The sequence below is a fragment of the Pleurodeles waltl genome, chromosome 3_1 (genome assembly GCF_031143425.1).
Source record: "Pleurodeles waltl isolate 20211129_DDA chromosome 3_1, aPleWal1.hap1.20221129, whole genome shotgun sequence".
Lineage (NCBI taxonomy): Eukaryota > Metazoa > Chordata > Amphibia > Caudata > Salamandridae > Pleurodeles > Pleurodeles waltl.
The window spans coordinates 1,888,513,848-1,888,539,319 of record NC_090440.1 but is presented as its reverse complement, the minus strand read 5'-3'; positions in this window follow the sequence as shown (position 1 = coordinate 1,888,539,319).

Genomic DNA, 25,472 nt, shown 5'->3' with positions numbered 1-25,472 from the left:
GGGTTTAATCCATTGTTCTTTTGCTCACCGTGCCACCCCTGTTTGGAACCAGCTGTATGCAAATCAGTCTTGACCCTGTTCCTCATGGGAACAGTCCAGCCCAAACTGCCAAGCCAGGTCCTCCCTGGACCGGAGACCAGCATCCTAGGACCAGTTTCAAGGTATCACCTTTCCTCATCCAGACTAGCTTGAATCCAGTGGTAGAGTGAGCAAGGGATCCATGTCTGGGCATACCCTTCCCACTTCGGGCAACTTTAGCTACACAAAAGGATGATGGACGGAGTGCTGAACAATGCAAACACTCACCCCCAGTCACAGATCTGGGTTTCTTCCATTGTTCTTTTCCTCACCATGCCACTCCAGTTTGGACTTCTGGGCATCCTGTTTGTGATAGTAACCATGTTTGGGGATTTGCCCAGTACTTTTGACCATCTATCGTACACTGTTGAAAACTCACTGATCCGACTTTACAAGCAACCTTTTTGGAATTACAGCCTGAGGATAAGGAAAATAAGATCTGTGATACAAGTGCCCAGAAATGTTCTTCTAATAGAATGCAGACCGTACTGTGGAATGCAACCACCTTTAGACTCTTCACCCAGTCACTTAGTGCCAGATGTGCGTGGCTTATTTCTTGTCGCAAATGGCCCAATTCACAGAACTGAGCTGTTTGCGAGAAGAAAAAAACATTTTGAAATGTACAAACCCCATTTTGCGACTCAGTAATCTACCAAATCGCAAAATAGGTTTGCGAGTCGCTATTCGGAAGGGGCATGCTGAGTTCAGACCTAGTTCAGAAGTATGGGTCGATGTCTCATTTCTCCTTTCGCAGATTTGAGACTAGCCTCTATTTTTATCCTCTTCTAAATTGCCCTCACACAAGGCACTCTCACCTCCCAAACACCCATCCACAAAGTGTAAAACAATGCACAAATGTGTGTGGGGACATGTGTCACTTTAGTTTTCATATCCCCAAATTTAAGTCACCTATCTTCAATAAGCTAGTGGTCTATAACAGGAAAGTTGGAGCACCTGCTACTCATGGATTTTCTTGTCAAGCACCCCCCAGCACAATGGAAGAGTACCTCATGACCGAGTGTTGTGATCCTACCTACCTATGCACTTAGTTCATTCCTGCCAATATATTATACTCTATATTTGCATATGTGTCAATGCATTGTATCCTTTGAATATATTCAGTTAAAGCCAAGCTGGAAGATTGTGTAGACATGCACTGAAATCCCATTGTAGTACTTATGCCTTATCCTGTCCTAGGGCCTGATAAACTACCTTTTTATTAAAACGCATTGTGTGGAAATGTACTTAAGGATTTTGATGACAAGCTGATTTGAAGCTGCAAGCTCAGATGATTTTGAATCCACAGTTGTGAAGGAGCTTTATACTCTTGGAGAAGGCAAAGCAAGAGACCATTTTTACATACAACCACATCATAAGCGGCATGTTCCATGTGGTTGCCCCCTAGGTGTGGATCCTTTGAGTCAGGATTTTATACAGTTGATACCAAGGCGGTGTGTGAAAGATGTTAGAGAAAATGCTGTAGGTCTATTGCATTATGCTTCGGGAGTCTACAGGCCATATGCCGCTTGGTGCGGTGAGAGGTTACAATCCTAATACTGAAGCCTGACTCACATGGCTTGGCTATGTAAGAGAGTATTGTTGGGATTCTGAAGAAATAGGAAACAACATTTGTAGATCACAAAAGCATGTTAAGGAGTACTACATGTGGAAACATGGAGTTCATGGTGTGAATAAAATGAGGCAGTGGGTATGAGATAAACTAGGGAGGAAGTGCACCGAGGGATCTATTGTTCTCTGAACCCAAGAAACTCACTGAATTCATGAAAAACAAGGTGAGATTGAAAGAGGGATAGTTGTGGCATTTAGGAACAGCGGCATTGGTCAGGAAGAGTTACAATGTTGACATGGAGACGAGAGAGCCCTAATTCGTTTAGCTGGATAATGTGAAGAATAGACATAAATGTAAAATGGCGGTTGGAGGATGTGATAGTTTAGTTCGCAAGTTTTGTTGACCACCATCTCGCAGAGAATAAGGGTTGTGGCTCATCCCTAAAAGATGTAGACAACGTTTACCTGGGTTCTGACATCCTAAGGGAATCGTAAAACCATTGTTGGATTATGTTTGCTAATTACTTTTAGTTTCTTCTTTTGTTTTCTGCCGCTATTGTTTTGTTTTGCTTTTTTTTAAAAAAAGGAATGTATTATGATCTTACCTGTGTGCTTCTGCACTTAGGGCTAGATGCAGCAAAGGGTTTTACCCATTCTGTGTCTATGGCAAAATTCGTTGGTACATATGGCCCTTAGTTCTTTCCTGCCAGTATGTGATTATCTAGAATTTTATATGTCATTGAAATGTGTCCTTTGAGATTGTTTGGTTGACGCTGTGTTGGAAGATCATGTGGACATGTACTGAAGTGCCAGTGAAGTACTTGAGACTTATGCTTGCATTTGACATACACATAAACTATGTTTTCGTCCATGTTGTGTGGCAATACGCTGCCCTGAGCAGTTTGGTAGTAGGTTACAGTGGTGCTTGTGGTTGAACTTTAATAACTATGTTAGTGGGTGACCAGCTTAGATCTCAATTTTTTCCTGATATAGAATTGATGCCTTTTAGCAAATTTGAGGTAGGTGAGATACATGACATCCAATAAGTGGATTCAAAGAAGTATGTATATGGGATAGTGTATGGTGTTTTCAATGTTTCCATCTTTGTGTTTCTGGGAGTGGTATAAAGCAGACACTTGGTCCGTTTTTGTGGAAGCCATTGTAAAATGAGACAAAGGGCCTGATTTATATTTCAGCAGACAGGTTAGTCCGTCATAATAGTGACGGATATCCATTTAGCCGAAATATAAATCTCATAGGGACATAATGGAACTCATAATTTGGTGGACGGGGTATGCGTCACCGCTGTAATGGACTAATCTGTCCACTGAAATATAAATCAGGCCAAAAGACAGAAAGATTGACACGTAGATAGACCATCCATGACAGGACGGACCTGTGTCATAATTGTGTGCATACTACTTTCCATTGTAGTATCTGGGTATGTGCTGTATCATGCCCCTCGTATTGTCCCTGTGTTTCCATCAGGCACATTACCTTTTTCTGTAACAAAATACATGTAGGCGTGTGCGACTGTGTCAACATTGGCTGTGAATAGGAGGATTTTCGTTACTTACATTCTACCCAGTCCTAGTATTTTATTATGACATTCTGTTCCACCTGGCATGCCTTCCACCCTATGGAAGATAACTGCATCATGCAACCTCTGCTGCCGCAGTGTAATTTGGAATGGATAGCTGATTCTGTTGCGGTTACTCTGGCATGCTTCATTTTTAGGTCTGGGCTTGGATACAGCTGTCAAAGTGACCTGTTTCTCACAATATATTAGAAGTGCTCTTTGCTTTTGCCCTGCTTCACCACTGTCTTTGTTCATTCACCCTCTTCCAGCCATTGGCTTGAGACTTTGTCAGTTACATCTTGGGTCAAACCCAGTGTTTATTCATCTGCCATTGAATGCTATCAGCTGCATAGGAATATCCTTCTGCCTCCATTCAAGTGCGTTCATTGAACTACAAAAGGGGCTGCTTTACAAGTATAACCCTCTCTGTCATTTCCTGCTGGCTGCCTTCCAGGTGTCTCGCTCTATTGTGTTCGTACATTTAACCCAGACTAACTGGCGCGTTACGTCTTGCCTTTAATTCTCCTCAGTCACCTTCAGAGCTGCCACATCACTGACTTTTGCACGGATGACCAATGATTTGACTTGTTTGGTCCTCATGCTGTATCGTGCACAAATGCCCAATAAAGTTTTAGCTAGGAATTTCAGGTCTCAGTAACATTTCCTTCAGCGCTGCATAAGAGACTTTAGTTTTCCTCTGGTGTGCACTCATCTCATAGTACTGTGATATTTCAGTGACTAAGGTTTCTACCATTACATCCAAATGTTAAATTTAATTCCAAAGATTCTTTAGTTGCAACTGTTCATGTTTCTATCTCTCTTTGTTGTTTATTGACTGAGGAACATTCTGCCCCCTAGTTGGGGTCTCTGCTTCACCTTTGTTGCATTGGGTGAGTCAGCTTTAGCTCGTTGTATTCGATTTTACCAAATCTATCTGCTTGTGACAAACGTTTATCCATTTTTATACATTGTGATGTATAATTTGCTCTTAGTGGGCTAATTATCAGACACATTACATATTAAAAAAAAAAAATAAGCAAACAATACCAGGCTAACCCCATTTCTCTATCATTATCCTTCTTAGAAAGTGACAGTGGACTGTCTAAATTAAGCAGCTGTCCCCAAGTGTTGGGCCGGTATTGACTTGAGTTATTAACAATATTTATCCTCCTCAACCTTTGTTGATTATTAAAACAATTTTTATTTTTAACTCCACATTGCTTACAGAATATCAAAGCATGGTCTAATCATGTCATGTGTAACAAAATACAGTATCATTCAGAACAGACTACAAATCACAGTCCTACATTTGCATATTAATGGCTAGAGCACTCGTTGGGTTGTCAAGCCTCTACATTATTGTTCAGTGGTGAGCACCATTCGTAAGCCACTGTATTCTTAAAGTAACCAGTTACTTTGAATCTCTCAATAGTAACATCTCTACACAAGGTTTCAGTCCATCCCGCACCATCACCCCCAATCCTCCCTTAGCAACTAGACTGAGTCCAATCCCTAAGATATGCTGTGTATCAGGCAGTCGTCTCTCCCTTCCTCCATTTACTGATGCATGACACTCGCTTTCTCCACAGCTTGGCGTGATAACCATCCTGTGGACTCCCCACACTAGACTGTCTCCCACCCTTGCGTTCAGCCAGTCCGTTACGTGTTGCCCACCCCCAGATGCGCCAAATGTCTTTGAACATGCAATGACATCCTCTTCCCTTGTAAATCTCTCTTTTCATCATCTTGCACAGTTCAATGGCAGTCTCCGTGTATTCCCGAGAGTAGGAACAGTGACCACACCTTTTGGCAATATCTTGCTTCTCTACCATGCAACCCATGTAAACCAGGATCTTCTTTTATCTTATCAGATCTGCGGGGCCCTGTATCCCCATTAGTGTGAGCCTGGGCTGCAAGTCCAGTAGTACCCTGTACCAGCCTCTAAGGATTTGCCCACTGCCTCCCAGAAGGAATCAGTGTAGTATGTCCTGTGGACTCTTTTGAGTTGGATCAGGCAATAGCTTGCCTTTATCGCAACTTCCGCAGAAAATCCAAGTTCTGTCTGCCAATCCTCATCATCCAACACCCTTACACCCTCTTCACAATGTTCTGAAGTCACATGAGGGAGCCCTGCATGTTTCTCATTAGTGTGCCATATGTCAGTGAGATAAGTTTTTCCTGATTCAGCCATCCAATAGTCTCCTGTCCGGCTGGGAGTCCACCTGAATTTCATCCTCTCTGGATATACTGCTCTGGAGCACATGCTGCAGCTGCCCATTCCTCAGCCACTCTGCCAGTAGCATCTTGTATTCTTTCTGTAAGTAGTCAAATGGAGCAACTCCATTTGCATCCCAGACATCAGCTACTGTGGAGAAACCAATGGCGTCCCAACCACTAAAGCCCCGCAGTGCAGCCACTGTCATAGCCTGGCCCCCTCCCACAGTGGTGTTTTAGGAGTCAGCCTGTTTGCCCACCTCATCTCCCTGTGCAGTCTGCACCAAATGTCCATCACAATTTTTTTGCAGGTTCTGCCTGTGGGCCAAGCTTCCCCCCATATAGTGCATGAAGCTAGATCCTGTCTCCCATTACCTGCCTGTCTAGGTGGAACGATGGGTCGTCCTAGTCTGAGTAAGCCCAGTCATTGACCATGTCAACCTGTGCCGCCTCATACCTTATGTTCAGAAGAGCTACGCTCTAGCGTACTTAGATCGTTGGAGGGCCCTCATAGTGATCTTTGGTGGACTCCCAACCCACTGCAACGTTTTAACCAGCTCCTCCACCTTGGTAATAAATAGCATTGAGGACCATGTGCGGGCAGTTTTGGAGGATGTATAGCAGCCAGAGCGGCACAATGATCGTAAACATAGCCGCTCTGCCCATAATAGACAACGCTATTGTATGTCAGTGCCTCATATCCCTCTCTAGTCGCTGAAGCATGGGCAACAAATTTGCCTCATAGTGGGCGGTGGCATCCCTAGTGATTCAAATCCCCAAGTATTTGAATCTTTGGGGTTCCATCCGTAGTGGAAGTGGAAGTGCCCCATACCAGCTCTCATGTGCCCACTGGGCACAATAGTACTTTTCCCAATTAATAGCAAAGCCAGAGTATCTACCAAAGATCCAGAAGTAATGCTTACGCGGGTGGGCGACTGCTCCAAATTCGTAAGGTACAGCACAATGTCATCTGTGTACAACAAAATACCCTCCTCCCATCCTGTGCCTCCCTGCCATCCCCATACTTGGGTATCTGCGCACACCTACACCACCGGAGTCTCCATCGCCAATGCAGAGTTTTGACGACAGTAGTCACCCCTGTTTAATGCCCCGCTCCACCTGAAAGCCCAAGGAACATGGCTGTTATGTTTCACCCTAGCTCTGGATTTATTATACAACAGTTTTATCCACCTAATGTATTGAGGGCCAAACCCCATTTTAGTTAGGATCCCAAACAGGTTTGGCCACTCCACCAAATCAAATGCCTTGTTGGAACCAACAACACTATGACTCTCGGTTCCCTCAGCCTCTCCACCAACGCAATGTTGTGGTGAAGACGCCGTAGATTCACTTTAGTCCAATGGCACAGCATAATCCTGTTTTGATCTGGGTGTACTAGATCATTTATCACTGCCTGCAATCTAGATGCTAACACCTTTGCCAGGATTTTGTTATCAGCGTTTAATAAAGATATCAATCTGTACGATTCACATCTGTTGCGGGGCTTCCCAGATTAAGGGATTAGGAAAATTGTTCTCATTCTAAGATCCTCCAAAAACTCCCCAAGTTTAAACACTTTTACATATGCTTCATGCAGGGGGGCATTATCCTTCTGGTCATTCTGCAGAAAGCTCAATGGGTAGCCCGTTCAGGCCTGGGGCCTTCCAGGTCTGCGTTTTGCCCAACTACCAATGCCACTTCCTCCACGGACATTTTGGCCTTCAGCTCGCTCTCTAATCTGGCCAGAGACATTGCACTGGGCAGTCCTTTACAAAAGCCAGCACTTCCTCCTCCAAGGCCCGCAGTTTTGTACTATAGAATGATTCCATGTAGCCTGCAAACACCTCTGCTACTTGCTCACTTCCTCAACTCTCATATGCACCCACTCCCGTTCCTTGCTCACTATTCATGCCAACAGTTTGCCTGCCTTGTCCCCTGCCATCATAAATGCACCTCTGCCTGGCAATGTATGCAGTTTTAACCTCATCTGGGAAACCAGTTGGTCCTCTTCCTGGGTCAGATCTATATCCCTCTTCAGCTGGGGAGTAGGAGAGGCAGCATAATCTCTCTTTAATTGTCTCAGCCCCACTCCAGGGTGGTTAGTCTCTTGAGTCACTCCTTTCCTTCTCCTACCTAAACCACAATAATAACTTCCCTGATCGTGGCCTTGTATGCCTTCCACAATGTGATCGGGTCTGCACTTCCCCATTGTTCTCCCTAAAATAAAGCTTTGTCCAGTCTTTGAGCCTCCTGCTTATTTGTGAGAAGCCAAAATTCCATCTTCCAGTCCCCAGGGTGCAATACTTGCAGGGGGTAGTGATCACTTATCCCCCACACCAGGTATTTGGCCTCTGTAAATGTATTTAATGTATCTGCTGGAGTGAGGAAGTAATCAAGGGTAGGCTGCTTATCATGTGCATGTGAGTAGTACAAGTAATCCCTCTTCTGACTGTGTAGTGCCGTCCAGATACTGCTTATCCCCAATGCCTGTGCAAACCCCTCCATTTTCACCCTGTCAACTCTCCTTCACACCTTGTGACAATCCTGTTTATATGTGTGTCCATAATTAAATTGAAATCCCCTTTGAGGATTGCAAATACCTGTGGGCATCTGTTAGGATGCTCCCATCTTTTGTATCATTGCTAGGAGCAGTCCTGGTGGAGTGTACGCATTTAGTAGCAAGTTGGTCTCTCCCTCCCATTCATCCATCAGACCCATCAGACCTGCGTAGCAACCATTGGTATCTATCCATGTACTCTGGTGTTGTGATGCCAAGATGTGTTGCGAACTTCCCCTCTACCTACTCCTCACCCCCTACCTACCTACATGATCTCGCAACATAATCTCGCAACTGACCATCCCCTCAATTCACAGTATGTATAAACCCCTAACACGAACATTTCAACTTCAGCATGCCCTTGGCTGGGGCGCAGCCGCCGTTCACAGATACTGTCTCTGCCTCCTTAATTCCTCAGTCTTTGGGTTCAGGACATCCATATCTTCCAGGGCCCTAAATTGTGTTCATTGACTTACCATGGATCTTGGGCACCTGCTCTCTTTCAGGTTGACTAACATGCAGCCTGTACACAGGGGTAACATTCCACCACCCATGGAGGTCCCCTTACCCACAGTCCGCTGAAGTCATCGAAGTGATCTTTGGCAATCTTTCTTCCTTCATGTCCAGCTCTGTCTCTATGTGTTCGGAACCGCTGCTCTCTTTCTCAGAGGCCAGTGCTCTCCATTGTTTGTTGGCCAAGGTGGAACTGCAGCTATTGACATCTTGCACTGACTTCTCTTGCTCAGCTCCTATTTGTTCCTTCATTGGTGAAGCCTTGGTTCTCCTGCCTTTTTTACATCTGGCAGGTGCCAGCCTGTGTCTCCCAGTGTGCGGAGCGGCAGGCCCGACCAGATGCCCTGTTGTTTCAACCAGTTCAGTGCCTCTGGCACCGTTAGAAGGAAATGAGCCTTGTTACCATACACAATTCTGTTATGCTGGGTAGATGAGAGAGTATTTCAAGTTTAACTGGCGTAGGACTTTCTTGATTGGCACGAATGCCGTTCTCTGGATTTGGACCAGGGTGGTTTAGTCCTGGTAGAGGTTGACTTAGCGGCAACACAGAGTTCATGGGCAATGTTTCGGAGATGCCTGCAATGTAACATCTCTGCCTCTAAAGTTCATTAGCTGAGCTATGATCGGTCTTGGGTCCAGCACCCGTGGGGTGGTTGATAGTGGGTGTGCTCTCTCAACTGAAAAGAACTGTGAAAGGTTCCCCTGTCTCCGCCAGCCAGTCTTCCACAAATAGCTCTACAGTGGGACCTTCCGTCTCCTGTGGGACCCCCACCAGCCTCACACTATGTCATCGGGACCTTCTTTCCCCATCTTCCAGGTGGCCCGCCAATGTTATTCTCTCTCTCAATGGCAGACCACCTTGTTGCGAGGTCCTTGAAGTTTGATTGGATAGTGCTGAGGTCCTCACGCAAGAAACCCACCTCATTGATCACCACAGCGATCCGGACTTCCAGTGCCACCTTAGTGTCTCTGACGGCCTCCAGTATTATCACCGTATGCTCAGCCAGGGGGACATGTGAACCCACCACCTGTGTGAGCATCCTTCCCTGCCACCGCCATCTCGCCTTGAGTCCCACTCTTTATTGCACGAGTCCTCCCCATCGCTCCAAGGTCTTATCCTTCCATCACCAAACTGCAGGCCAGAGGGTGAGAGGTGGGTTTGGTGGGGCAGGAGGAGAGCCTGGAGAGGCCCAGGCGTTCCACATCCTGTTTCCTCTCAGCAAGAAGCCTTCTTGAACTGTAGTGGCCAGGTCCAGGCGAGTAGCCCTCTGCAAACTGGCCTATGTTGATGTGCACTGTTCCTGCATAGCCAGCTCCCCCACCCACAAGCCCCTCAGATCTGCAGATATTCAAGTGCCCCCAGAGCCCACCGTCACAGCTACAGCCTTTGCGGTCTCTCACATGGGGGGGCCAAGAAAATAAGCCAGGCTAGCCTGATCTGGCAGCCCTTTCCACCTCCTGTCTCCACAGAGGGGGCCTCGGTGGTTCACCTGCTCAAATCTGGCCTGTCCCAGCCTTTGCTTCTGTCACCTCCTCTCTCCTCCTGCAGCCCTGGCATCCTTGTTTCTCCTTGTGTCACAACTGCATCCGGATTTGGGCCGCCTCCACTCTCCGAGCCTCTTACTTGTTGATAGCGAGTACCGCTGGACATTGGGCCCACTGCGATCACCTGGACACCAGAGCTGCCATCCCTCACCGCCATGGAACTGCATTTCTGAGACATTGGCCACTGTAACTAGTACGAGCCTAGGTGCATGTCCTTGGCCTTTACCTGCATGCATTCATTTGGCAGCTAAGCGACATTAAATCAAGCCACTACCTCCCTTAGTATTACTTACAGCATTGCCAAGGGTTCTAATAGTGTCCCTTCTGCTCTCCTGGGACATGTTAATCCATCTGCAGTGCCACTGCTCTTGCATTCCATCATTCTGAAAAGTGAGGCACGTTAATGTAGGTGGCAGATTGATTTTGCCTTCCTTAGATTTCACTCACTTCTTCCACAGTGGTAAATCATGCTAAGCACTAATCACATGCTCCAGAAGGCCCCAGATAGGTAGTGGCCACCTGACCTCAGGTGAAGAGTTCTGTTTTACATTGACACACAATGATATTCCTCCCATGTAATGATGAAGGGGGAGGGTGAAAAAATGGGCTAGTCTTAAACTCTTTACCTCCTTTAGCTGTAACCCCTTTGTGAAAAATCATCTAAGAAAGGCTAAATCCAGCATCTCAGCCAAGATGGTGGGGCCAAGCCTGGCTGCAGATGTAATCATAGCCCTCCTCTGAAATACTCTCCCCAGAAATGATGAAAAGTGGATCTGTTCCTGGACCATTGGCCACAAATGTTGTGATAATTTCGTGAACAAAGCCGTTTTGACTTCCAGGCCATTCCTTCAACCTTTGGTCCCTAGATAATAACTCTCAACTGTTTTGGACACACTTTGAGAGTGAGCCAGGACTTTCAATCCACAAATATTACACTATCATTGCAACCCCACCATCTTCTCAGACGCTAACATTTCTCTGACAGAAGGTCTTATTTAATGCAAATATATTATTTGATACTCTTAGACTTTTCATCCTTGGCGTGGTCTCCCTTAACATTTTGCCTCTGTTTCCCAGGTTGTTGATGTGTGCTGGACTCTGGTTTTGCTGTTTTTGTTACTCTGGACACTTTACCACTGCTAACCAGTGCTAAAGTGCAAGTGCTCCTTTACAAAATGTGTATGTAATTGGCTTATCCATGATTGGCATATTTGATTTATTAGTAAGTCCCTAGTACAGTGCACTAGAGGTGCCCAGGACCTGTAAATCAAATGCTACTAGTGGGCCTGCAGCACTGTTTGTGCCACCCATATAAGTAGCTCTGTAATCATGTCTCAGACCTGCCACTGCAGTGTCTGTGTGTGCAGTTTTAACTGTAAATTCGACTTGGCAAGTGCACCCACTTGACAGGCCTAAAACTTCCCTTTTCTTACATGTCAGACACCCCTAAGGTAGGCCCTAGGTAGCCCCAAGGGCAGGGTACAGTGTGTGGTTAGGGTAGTACATATAGTAATGTGTTTTATATGTCCTGACAGTGAATTATTGCTACATTCGTTTTTCACTGTTTCAAGGCATATCCCTCTCATAGGTTAACATGGGAGATACCTTTAAATCTGATTAAAGTGAAGATTCTCTTTGGGGGCAGATGGACATGTGGAGTTTGGGGTCTCTGAGCTCACAATTTAAAAATACATTTTTAGTAAAGTTGATTTTAAGATTGTGTGTTTGAAAATGCCACTTTTAGAAAGTGAGCATTTTCTTGCTTACACTATTTCTGTGACTCTGCCTGTTTGTGGATTCCCGTCTGGGTCAGTTTGACAGTTGGGCTGGTTGCACCTCTCACTAGACAGTGACACAAAGGGAGCTGGGGTGCAGTCTGCATTTCTAGATGAGCCATCTGTGCTAGGAGGGAGGGAAGGGGTGGTCACTCACACCTGAAAGGGCTGTGCCTGCCCTCACACAGTGCAGTCTCCAACCCCCTGGTGAGTGTCTGGGGCCTGGACAAGGCAGGATTTCACATTAAAAAGAGACTTTACTTTGAAGTAGGCCTACTTCAAAGGAGAAATTGGGTATAAGAAGGGCACCCAAAACCACAGACTTTAGAACACTTCTGGAAACCAAGAGGAACCTCTGCCTGGAGAAGAGCTGAGGAGGAAGAGCTGCCCTGCCTGTGACTGTGCTTTGTGGAGCTATCCTGTAGTTGCTGCTTCTGCCAGAGTAAGAGGGCAAAGACTGGACTTTGTGTGCCATCCATCTTGTGAAGATCTCCAAGGGCTTGATTTAGAGCGTGCCTCCTGTTGTTTGAAGACTCAGGGACAGCAAAGACTTCTCTCTGCCAGCACCTGGAGTCTCTGGAGAGACTCCTACTCTGCCCTGTGGTGCCCATCCAGTTCCTGGGTTCCTAAAAGGAGAAGCTGGCAGCCTATGAGGAAGAAATCCATGCACAGAACGCCGTGAGAGGAAAAGATCGACGCGACTCCGATCTGCAGCTGGGAAATCGACACGCTGCCGGCTTCGTGGCTGAAAATCAACGCTTGACTGTAACGCGACCAAAGAAGAGACGCACAGAGTTGGAGAAATGACACGCAGCATTGCTGATGGAGGCTGGTGAGATCACAACCCGCACTGCGTGGTTTTCGGATCATCGTGCAGCTGGATTTCTGACGCAAGTACTGCTGGGCGTGTAAACACAACTCAAGGCCTGGCCAGACCCGCGAGTGCTGACTGTATCGACGCATCGCTGTCCTGCGGAGAAAAGAAACGACGCGCCCGACCTGACGAGAGGAGAAACGATGCAAGGCCTCGCTCGTGAGTGGAATTGACGCATCACAAGCCCTTTTTGATGCACACTCACCCGTGCAGGGTTACTTTTGATGCACCCAAGGTACCTTTTCACGCTAACAGTGTTAGTGTGTGTGTAAAACTACATGAAGACTCTTTTTGCATTTTTAGTGATGACTTTGGTATTGTGGATTTTTTTTGTTTTGGTCTAGTTTTTTTAGATAAATATTTTCTATTTTTCTAAACCTGTGTGGTGTCATTTTGTAGTGTTTTCATTAAGTTACTGTGTGTGTTGGTACAAATACTTTACACCTAGCACTCTGAAGTTAAACCTACTGCTCGTGCCAAGCTACCAAGGGGGTAAGCAGGGGTTAGCTGAGGGTGATTCTCTTTTACCCTGACTAGAGTGAAGGTCCTTGCTTGGACAGGGGGTAACCTGACTGCCAACCAAAGACCCCATTTCTAACACATACCAAGCCCGTGCTAGTCATTTCTCACTATCAACCTCCAAAGTGGCGTATGTGGGGAGGTCTAGGATTGTGGGCGGTGGTTTAAATTTTCATCTCCAATGGCAGTGGCAACCATCCTTGCCAGAACTTTCTAAATCCTGTTGCCAAACATATCTAATATCTATTGGATATTGGATATCTATTGGATATGTCTCTGACACTTTCTACTGTACCACCTGACTGGAAGGAGAGGTGCCTACTTCGCCAGCTTGAAATGGGAAGTGATAGTTATTAGAAATGGCAGATGGCATCATCATCATAAACTTATAAATGAGACTAAGAGGCTACAATGTTGAAACTAGTGCACCAGGTCCTCGTGCCCATGGTGTCCCAACAGGGTCTGGGCTGTAACTACCCCCAATCGCAACAGGATCTAGTCCTATCGACTGACCTCACCTTCTCTCTCCTCCAGCAGCCCCGGCATCCTTGTGTCACAACTGTGGCCGGATTTGGGCCGCCTCCACTGTCTGTGCCCCTTATTTGCAGGCAGCGAGTCCTGCTGGACGTTGTGCCCACTGCAATCATCTGAACGCCCCAACTACCTTCCCTCACCGCCATGGAACTGCACTTCTGAGTCGATGAGCACTGTAACTGGTAAGCCGCCTCCCATACTGATCCTCAGCTTCTCCCAGTGTGGTCTCAAAGTCTGCAGGCTTCCATTTTGTCTTCTCGTGGTCGCTGCCTCAGCACCCAGGACTCAGTTTGGGATTCAGTCCCGGGCTGGGCGGTTCGGCTGATTTCTTTCCCTGCGCCTCGGGATTGTCACCTTCTATGCCAGAGCAGTAAATCCACCCCTGAATATGAGCTGTCTCCTATTGGTTGATCCAGAATTGGATGGGCAAACTCAGCTTCAGCATTCTATCAGGTGTGTTCGTCATAATTTTGTCTGCCCACCACTGCTTAAAACTCTAGATCATAGGCTAGGTCCAGTTCAGTCTTACAAGCCTGCCCATTCCATAGCCACCCTACCAATGCACCAGGTCCTCAAGCAGTCAAGAAACCGGGCTCCTGTGGCCAGCTACCAGGCATTCTACATGCAGCAAACCACCACTGTGGGTGCTGGGACGTCCTCTCACTGTGCAACCACCGGTGGTCTGGGTGCTGTATCAGCGGTGTTGTGTAGCAGACAGAGCGCAGACAAGTGAGGCATGTCGAGTGTGAGTATGCATCATATAGTATGCACTGAAAGGTTGTGTTAAGCCAATTTCCATTCCTTACAATGCCCTTTTGCCCTATAAATCCCCATCCTCGAATCGAGGCCTAGGTACTGTACTGGTCTGAACCCAGGATACAGCGATTCACATCTTTCTGTCGAAATTGAGCAGGCTATAGCAGTGCACTATGTGGGTCAGATCTCTTGACTTCCAACCCCAATGAGAAGAGGCCAAGTGCAATATAGAGTCTGGTTCACAGAAGGCACCACCTGTTACGAAAGGGAATGCATGGGTGAGCCAGCATGATCTATGTCTAGCCTTAAAAAACTTTTACTAAAGCAAATTTACAAGAACAATAACTTGCATACTCTTAGATCCGTTGTGTAGTATTAAAAGTTTTTTATATATTTCTTACAATGAAAACACAGTCCATTTATTTGCTGTACTTTAAATTCCCATAAATATGATCCAGGTGCTCCATATAAGCATAGCATTCGTGTGCAGCATCCCCAAACTCACCCAAGGGCCTGTGTTTGTTTTACTTAAAAAAAAGAAAAACAGACATACTTAAAAGCATTGGGACAACGGTCATTCCCCCTTCTTGTTCTACTGACTGGAAGCGCAATTTTTGTCACACCTCTATGAATTAACCTGTTGTGTGAACTTGCGGCAGAAGAGATACTAAGCCAAATAGTCAAAGCAGAATAAACCACATCACCCCCTGTCTCGTGTGCCACTGGCCAAAAGGAAAGTTTTTGTGCACCAGATGTGGTGCTGAAACCAGCGGCAGTTCCATGGGAGGGGGCGAGACCAGTACTAGACTGGTACAAGGGAGGGAGAGAGTGGCTGCTGCATCAGCCATCTAAGAAAGACTTTGTTGTGCCCAGTCACATAAATTATTATTGTTATCATTATTATCATCATCCTTATCATTATTGTTGTTTTGTTATTATTTTTTTACTTTTATAATTGCTATTATTTTGCTGTTTTTGTTATGAATATAATTATTGTTGTTTTACAAATTATGTACTGACGGGCCCCCAAAACACTTGAGTGGTATGACTTAAAACTATGCACAAAACCTGATAATATGCCAGTTTTAACAGGGCAGCACCCACATTTCCCGTTCAAAGACCAGATCTGATGGCTCAGTAGACTAATGTGTCCATTACAGGAAAATGTGTTTCACCCAATGGAAACGGGTTCGAACCCTAGGAGCCAACTCAAACTTTCATCCCCCTGAGAGCAACAAAAGGAAAGCACCTTTTTGTGAGGTAAACAAATCCGTTAGTAGCATAACTAAAAACCCTGCCTGCGTTTTACAGCACTTGCACTGCAGGCTTGCAATAAGTACATAAGAGTCTTCTAAAAAAAAAAAAAATATCGGCATTGTGCTCTTCAACAGTTGTGCTTTAGGATACAATAAACAAAGAGTTGCTAATTTACAACTGACGCCGTTCCCTTGCTAATCTAAAAATAGCAAACACTCCTGCAGGAAATGTATCAGTCTGGTGAGCCTGGTGTGTATCAAAACAGTGTCACATTTTGTTGAAAAGAGTGGAACCAGGAAAGACGTCAACTTTTTAGCCACCAGCCTACGGCAGAAAAAACATTTATCAGCCACCCACTACCACCCACACTAAGCATGGACCTGTCCCGTTCGAGGGCATTTCATTATTTGTGCTCTGATGAGTTGAACATTAGTTCAGTGAAGAACACTGCGCGGTTTCAAATCGAAGAACACAAATAAACACTGGATTACAGAGACGGACCTAAATTTACAGGCATAACAAACAAAGTACCAGAATAAATGTGTTTCTACCTGTCACGTCAGGAACTTTTAATTCTATTAAGGGCACACGGAGGAGGATTGTGCGTCTCTCTCTTTACTGAACCTTAAACAGCAGCCAATCAAACAGGTTAAACACAAAAAAACGACTTCTCCCAAGATCCCCAGTAGTCCATATTACTGTGAAATCATATGCTATCTTTCAACAAAGTCCTTCCTTTTTCTTTGCTAAAGAGTGAGAACATAACTTAACTCTTCAGAAATGCAACCAAGGCAAAATGCACCCCGAAGACCATTCCAAGCGTCGTCCACCAACAGGGCTCCCGCACGCTAAGTGAAATGTCTTCTTCTGAATTCCACATTCTTCGTACACCTTTATTATCCACACCTAGGATAAAAAAAATTCTAGCTTACGCGTCAATAATTTTCAATTCTATTAAGGATACGGAGGCGAGGATTATGCTTTCTCATTCTTTACTGACTTAAAATAGCAGCCAATCACAAACAAAATAAACAAAAACTAAACATCCCATGATGCTCTACTCAATGTCACATGGTCCAATCACCTATTGCGACCTCTGTCCATATATCACCTGACCCTCGATGTCACTTCCTCTTTCTTTGGTCAAGGCAGATATAGTTCAAATTGAAATCAAAACTTCTTACATCAAACTGTAAACCAGGAATCGGGAAGATCCTGCTCCACCAGATAACATGAACTTGAAGACTCCAACTCGAAGGGAAAACAGTCCCAGCAAAATCAAACGCACAAATCTTTACGTGAAGTCGTGAAACTCAGGAATTCTTCTGATCAGAACCTATAAGTAATAAAACAGGTAGGTAATATTCAAAGTACATTGAATAAACTTCAATAAAAATTAAAATTCCCATAACTGACATTAAATTGGGTGGGAATAATAATCATCAATGTCAACATTTAAAGATTTTTTATTCAATAATAACAGTTCTTATGGGTGGGATAATCCTCGCCTCCGTGTCCTTAATAGTATTGAAAATTCTTGATGCGTAAGCTAGAATTAATTTTATTCTATGTCAGGACCGGAGGCTCCGATTATGTTAGTTTAAAGCTGCTCCATTACTACAGATGCTACATCCAACACAGGCTTGTGATAAAATTTACGAAACGTATTTTCTGAAGACCAATCTGTAGCCCCTATAATGTCTTCCATACGGGAACCCAGGGCATAAGATTTGGAGGCCATAGTTCCTCTAGCGGAATGAGCTCCAAAAATATTGGTATCTATACCAGCTTCATTCATTAACCATCTCATCCATCTATCTAAGGTAGTTGTTGTAACTGGTTTAAAAGGTTTTTGCAAGGAAATTAACACTTGACCATTAACATCCTGTCTAAACCCTTCTGTAACAGCTTCATATTCTTTTAAACAATGAACTACACATAGCTTAGAATTGACAGGGTACATTGGATGTGATACCGACCTGTAATTCGTTTTAGTCCTTCTTGTTATTGTAAAGGTAACCCCATCTGGAGAATATACCCTGCCAGATAAGTCTAACGCTCTGACATCCGATACTCTTTTACAACAAATGAGACACAAAAGCATGGTCAATTTTGCTGAAAGTTGCTTGCGAGATAAATCCTTATTAGCAGGCCAAGAATCTAGGAATTTTAAAATAACATTAACATCCCATAAAACTGAATATTTTGCCTGAGGTGGTTTAGACAGACGAATGCCCCTCAGTAATTAACAAATTAGAGGATGTTCTCCCACAGGTTTACCTTCAAAAGGTATATGTCCAGCTGAAATGGCTGATCTAAAATTATTAATCGTCCGATATGCTAAGCCAGAACTAGCTAATTCCGCTAGGAAGTTAATGATCAACTCAATATGTGCTTCCACTGGATTGGCACCTCTTCCATCACACCAACTATTCAATCTGCGCCAGGCTGAGCCATACCTTTTATGGGTACTACCGGCCCAGGCCTGTTTAATGAAGTCCTCAGCTTTTTTGCGAAAGGCCTGAGGAACTCCATCTTGACCTGAAATCAACCAAGCCAACAGAGTCAGTTTTCCTGACGAGATCATTGGATGTTGAAGGCCCTCCGGATTCAGAAGAAGATTCAGACGAGGGGGAATGAGAAGAGAAGAGGCACAAGCTAAATGCAGAACTACAGGGAACCAAGGCTGTGCTCTCCAGAAGGGTGTCACCAAAACAAGGTCTGTCTTCTGTCTCTGGACCTGAGACAACACCCTGGCAATCATCAGAAATGGCGGAAAAGCATAACCTCGAAACTGAGACCAGTCTTGGAGAAATGCATCTGTCTTCATTGCACAAGGGTCTGGGCGCCAACTGAAGAATTTTGAAATCTGAAAATCGAGGCGGGATGCAAACAGGTCCACATCGCAACTGCCCCATTCTTTGGTTATCTGAGAGAAAATCATTGGATCTAGTTTCCAGTCGCTGGAATCTGTCAAGTACCTGGAATTCCAGTCCGCTACAATGTTCTGGTCCCCCGGCAGATACTCCGCAATAACCACTAATCGTTGTGTCAGACAATAATGCCAAAAATCCTTGGCAATCTCTGCCAAAATTCTGGATTTCGCCCCCCCCAATTTGTTGACATACCTCACTGCTGATACATTGTCCATCCGTAAAAGTATGCAACAATCTGTCTTCTGAGGGGAGAGACTCTTTATGGAGAAGGAGCCCGCCAGAAGTTCCAGGCAATTGATGTGTAAGGTTTGTTCCAATTCTGACCATCTGCCTCCTGTCACTAAAGAGTTGCAACGTGCTCCCCAACCCCAACGGCTGGCATCGGATTCGATCACCACCTCTGAGTGAGACCCGAAAATCGCTCTTCCATTCCAGGCTTCCATATGCTGGAGCCACCATTGAATCTCTGATCTTACCTCGACAGTCAATGGGATCTGTTCTGAGTAACTCAGACCCTGTTGTAGATGTCTGATCTTGAGTCTCTATAGAGCTCTGTAATGTAAGGGAGCTGGGAAGATCGCCTGAATGGATGAGGCTAACAACCCCACTACCCTGGCTATGTTTCTTAAAGAAACCGTCGGCTTGGTCAGAAGAGACCTCAATTCCCTCTTGATGTTGCGAATTTTCTGAGAGGGCAGAAGAAGCTGACATAAGACTGAGTCTATCTGAAAACCCAGGAAGTCTATCACTTGGGTCGGATTCAACAATGACTTCTGCACATTGATAAGGAAACCTAAATCTTGCAGAAGACTGATGATCCAGTTCAAATGAGACAGAAGGACCTGGGGAGATTGAGCCATCAGTAGAATATCGTCCAGATAAATGATCAACCGGACACCCTTGGATCTTAACCATTCCATCACAGGTCTCACTAGCTTCGTGAAGCACCAAGGGGCTGACGACAGACCGAATGGGAGAGCAAGAAACTCTAGACACTGACCTTTCCACTGAAACTGAAGGAACCTCCTGTGGGGAGGAAAAATTGGGATTGACAGATAAGCATCTTTTAGGTCCAGTCGGACCATCCAATCCCCTTCCAATAGAAGATCTCTTAACATGTGTATGCCCTCCATCTTGAAATGCCGGTATAGGATCCAATGATTGAAATCCTTTAAGTTCAAAACTAGACGGTGTCCTCCCCCTTTTTTGTCTACTACAAAAATAGGGCTGATAAAACCGTAAGGATGAGGGCTGGAAAACTGTACAGCGCCTTTTTCTAATAAGGCTTGGACCTCTTTGTCTATAAAAGCTTGATTTTCTAGGGAAAAACACATCTGAAGCGGGGGGTTGAGCTGTTTGGGTGTACTGATAAACTCTAGGTGAAAACCCATGACCGTTTGGAGAATCCAAGGATCTCCGGTGATCTTTCTCCAATTTTTTAAGAACAATGCCACTCTGCCCCCAAGTGTGACTTGAGAAAAATGAATAATGCTCACCTGTGAAACTAGTGTCCTGAATGGCACCTTGGTGGGGTAATAGTTTTGGGGACTGTTGAATGTTCCTCGGCCGGGCATGCGTCCTCCGTAACGACCGGCCCTGATAAAAAGTCCCAGTTTATAGACTTTTTTAAGATACATCTGAGCCTTGTCTAGTGATGAAAAGGTGGAACAAAACTTGGCTAGATCTTTAATAAATGACGAGCCAAATAGAAGACCTTCGGCCGAAGGACCCGCTTCAGAAGATGCTAAATCAAATAATTTAGGGTCGATGCGCATCAATATAGATTTCCTAAGTTCAGAAGATATGGCGCAGTTAGTGTTCCCTAGCTGACAAACAGCTCTTTGAGCCCAACCAATAAGGACGTCTGTGTCCACAGGAGATCCTGACTCTTTAGCCAAGTAAGCCATCTCAAGAATCTTAGTCAGGGGACCGGAAAGGTCCAACAGTTTATCTTGACAACTACGCCAAAATCTATCCAATCCTTTTTTGGGATCTTTAGCAAAATTCTTCATAAATGCGACCATGGTTGGGTCTATTTCAGGGGTATCAGAGACCCTACGCTCTAAATCTGGTCTGGGACACTCAGCTTTTAAACGAGAACGAACCTCTTTATCAAAACTTTTTCTGATGTTAGTCTGCACATATTGGGCCGTCTCAGGAGGAGGACCCCAATTGGAAGCTCTGGGGTGCATAATTTCTGTGGGATCGAAATCTAATACAAGAGAAGGTGGAACGACTTACTTAGCTTTCTTACTAGGAACTGGAGTTTCCGAGTCGTCCGAATCCTCAGAAGAAGAATCTTTATCTGAGGATGAAGGGGAAAAAGAAACATCCTTTTTCAAACTGTAATTATGTTCACCGCTATGCTTCTCATGAAGTTTATCAAAGGCGTCTGCATGTAGACCACTAATATCAGTGTTAGGCACTTCCAAATTATCTGCTTTTGCTTTTGCCTTTTTACCTTCTGGTTGAGGAGGATGGCCTTGTACCCAGCCTTGAGAGCGTGCATAATCAAAAAGTTGCCCTGAGAAGGGACCTAAAGCTCTCACAAGAGCATCATTAACCGATTGTTGGACCCTAGTATCAAGGGCTTCCATTAAATTACCTTCTAATTGGTTCCCCAATTCTTCTGTATAATATTCAGTGTCCTGATCATTCCACTGAGCCATTTTGAAATTAGAAGGGAAAAGTATTTAGGCAATAGTATAAGTATCTGTTTGAATGTATCTAATATTGTTGTAAAATTCAAATAATATCTTTCAGATAACAGGGGGAGTGCAAAAACCCCAAACAGGCAAACCACTGAATGTGCCCACTATAGAACGTGGAGGGAGCTGCCTGAAGGCACTCTAGGCAGAAGCCTAATAATAATTTTACAACCCACATTCTAATTCTATGAACGGGGCGTCAGGGAGCACTGAAGATCTGGGATTAGGAAAGCCCAGACACACGCGCGCAGCACTCGACGAGCAGATCCTTCCTGAAACGGAGGATCGGCTCGAGAACGAGGTGCGCGCGCGTGCATGGGGCTATTAAAATGAAGGAAAGACTGCGTGGAGCACACGCAGACCGCTCCCGCTCCCACTCCACAAGATTTGGGCAAGAAATCGACAAAAAAAGGCCGAAAATCAATAGCGCAAGAGCGTGCTCGCACAAAAAGTAAAGTGCGCTTAATCCGGGCGCTAAATTGTTTACAAACATGCAAGTACAATATACATAAATACACACAATCAGAGTAGTAATATTTAAATGCACTTATCTGCTGCAAAGCAGCAAAGAAAGAGGGAGTGACATTGAGGGTCAGGAGATATATGGACAGAGGTCGCGATAGGTGATTGGACCATGTGACATTGAGTAGAGCATCATGGGATGTTTAGTTTTTGTTTATTTTGTTTGTGATTGGCTGCTATTTTAAGTCAGTAAAGAATGAGAAAGCATAATCGGAGCCTCCGGTCCTGACATAGAATAAATGAAAACATACAAATAATACACATTCCAACCCAATGGATCAACGGGTGGGTATATCAAATGGCATTTCATTATATACATATTAGTTATAATTACTTACAATATTACAACATAATCATGTCCAATCTAGGGGTGGGATAATCCTCACCTCTGTGTCCTTAATAGAAATGAAAATTCTTGACACAACAGGTAGAAAACTTTTGATTCTATGTCAGGACAAGAGGCTTTGGATTATTCTAATTTAAAGCTGATCCACCACTACAGATGCAACATCAACAATATGTTTATGATAAAAACAAACACCTTGATTGTAGAATCTGAAGACCAGTCTGCAGCTGCCATAATGTCCTCCAAATGGGAACCAGCACAAAAAGCTTTAGAAGCCATAGCACCTTGAACCAAGGGCACTCCAAACCTAGAACTATCTATACCAGCTTCACTCAACAACCGTCTGGCCACTGTAGCTGTCAAAACTGGACAAAATGGACTCTGCAAGGAAATGAGTAGTGAAAGATCCTGATTACAAGCCAGACTCTCATAAAATGTAAAACCACATCTACATCCCAAAGAACAAAATATTTAGGTTGCAGAGGTTTGACAATCCTGATGCCACAAAGCAATTTGCATATCAAAGGGTGCTCCCCTGCAGGTTTACCTTCCAAATGGTGATGCCCTGCAGATATCGCGGACCTAAAATTATTGATGGTCCTGTAAACCAAAATCTGGGCTGCTACATCTGACAGGAAATTAACAATCATATTAATGTCTGTTCCCACAGGATTAATACGTTACTCACTACACCAATAAACCCATTTTTTCCAAGAGGATTCATATCACTTGTGAGTGGAAGGGGCCCAGGATTGTGACAAGAAAAACATTGCGTTGTCCGAAACCCACAGCACTTGTCAACGTCTCCTGAAAGTCTCCACGCCATGAGAGACAATTGACCTGTCAGTATCAAAGGATGAGAAAGTACCACTGGGTCCAGCAACACAGATGGATGAGACGAGATGTGAATCAGACGAGCACACGATAGTGATATCTTCCCAGGAAACCATGGTTGAGCCTTCCAAAGAGGTGTCACCAAAACGATCTCCACTGTCTGTCTCCTCACCTGAGAGAGTAGCCTCTGAATCACGGAGAATGGGGGGAAGTGTACAGGAGTCCCATCTCCCACGATTGGAGGAAGGCATCTAAGCCCACTGCCAGGGGATCTGGGCTCCAACTGAAGAACGACGCAACTGAGTATTCAGGCGTGATGCAAAGAGGTCTACAGAACACGGACCCCACAATTGATTCAGGTTGCAAAACATCAGTGGATCGAGTTTCCAATCGCTGCCATCTCTCAGGAAACAAGAGTTCAAGTCTGACACAATCTTGGTGTACCCCAGGATGTATTCCACTATTCCAAGATATGGTGTTGGAGATAAAACTGCCAAAACTCTTTGGCTATCTCCACCAGAATCTGCGATCTGGTACCCCCGGGAAGTTTATATAACGAACATGCGAAGCAGGATACAACAACTCGCCTTGTTTGGGGAAAGGAGACAAATCGCAAATGTCCCAGCTAGAAGCTCCAGACAATTGATATGGAGCGTCTTCTCCTGTGAGCATCACTGTTCCCCTGTCTCCACAGAACCACAACGAGCTCCCCAGCCCCTAAGACTGACATCTGACTCTATTACCACTTCCAGAATGGCTGCAAATATTGCCCTGCCATTCCACGTGATCTAACCACCAGGTTATCTCCACTCTGGCCTTGTCGGACAACTGAATCAGCTTTGAATAATATAGACCCTTGCGAATCTCCAATCGCTGAAGGGCCCGATAATGAAGAGGGCCCAGAAAATTTACCTGGATATAAGAGGCCAAAAGACCCACTTACCAAGCCAGGGTCTTCAACTATATAGTCGGAGAGGCAAGGGCTCTCCTCAACTCCTTCTTGATATTGTTCCAATTATGCAGCTGGAACAACAGTTGGGCTTTGATAGAATCTACCTGGAAGCCTAAATATTCTGTGGTCTAAGACAGGATCAATATTGACTTGTCTGAGTTAATGAGGAAACCCAGATCCTGAAAAAGTTGAATTGTCCATGAGAAATCCATCAGAATTGTCTCCTCTGATTGAGCCATGATCAGAATATCGTCTAGATAGATAATAAGGCAAACATCTCTTTCCCGGAGGAATTGCACCACAGGCCTCAAGAGCTTGGTGAAACACCAAGGGGCTCACGATAGAACAAAGGGAAGGTCAGTGAACTTGTACCATTGGTTTCTCCAGAAGAATTGAAGATACTGCCGGTGCGGGCCATAAATTGGAATGGTTAGATACGCATGCTTGAGGTCTAGCCTCACAAGATAATCTTTTTCTTGCAAAAGGTCTCTTAGAAGATGAGTACCTTCCATCTTGAATTGTCGGTAGACAATCCAAGAATTAAACTCTTGTAGATTGAGCACTAGGCGAGAGCCTCTGCCTTTCTTTTGCACTAAGAAGATTGAACTGACAAACCTGGAAGGATACAGGTGTGTTTTCACTATCACATGCTTGTGAAGCAAAGGGGAAACCTCTACGTCTATGAAATTTCTCTCTATTTGGGAAAAAATAATGGGCCAAGGGGGGTTGTTTTATTGAGGAGAGGTGTAGAATTCCAGCCTGAACCCCCTAAACAGTCTGTAAGATCCATGGATCCTGAGAAATGTTCTCCCAAGCAGGAATATGCCACCTTTGCCTTCAACCCAGAATTACTTCTGAAAACAGAATGAGTCTTACCTGCTGTAGTGCCATACAATTTGCTGAAACCACCTTGGTTTTGCCTCGGAAGCCTCGCCACAACCTCTTCGGGATCTAGAGAGGTAGAATCCAGATGCGTCAAAGGAGCCACCTCAATCCTGCTAGGAAAAGCCTCCTGAGGCCTAGTAATATCCGCAGCCTGACAATTTTCCCATGAAGCGTCCCGCCCTGACAAAAAAGTTCCCCACTAAACATAATTTTCATTGATGTCTGGGCCTTGTCCAACACAGAAAAGGTGGCCACATACTTTCCCAAATACTCAGCAAATGTATCCCCGAACAACATTCCATTTACCATGGTCCGGGTCTCATTAGGTGCCAGCTCAGCAGACCGCAGGTCTATACGCATGAGGAAGGATCATCAAGGCTCTGTAGACATTGCACAGTTGGCATTGCCCAAGAGCAAAACAGCCCGCCAACCAATTAAAAAAAACGTGTCAGGGTCCAATGGAGAATTAGATTCCTTCGCCTGCACTGCGAGTTCCAGGATTTTAGTGATGGGACTGGA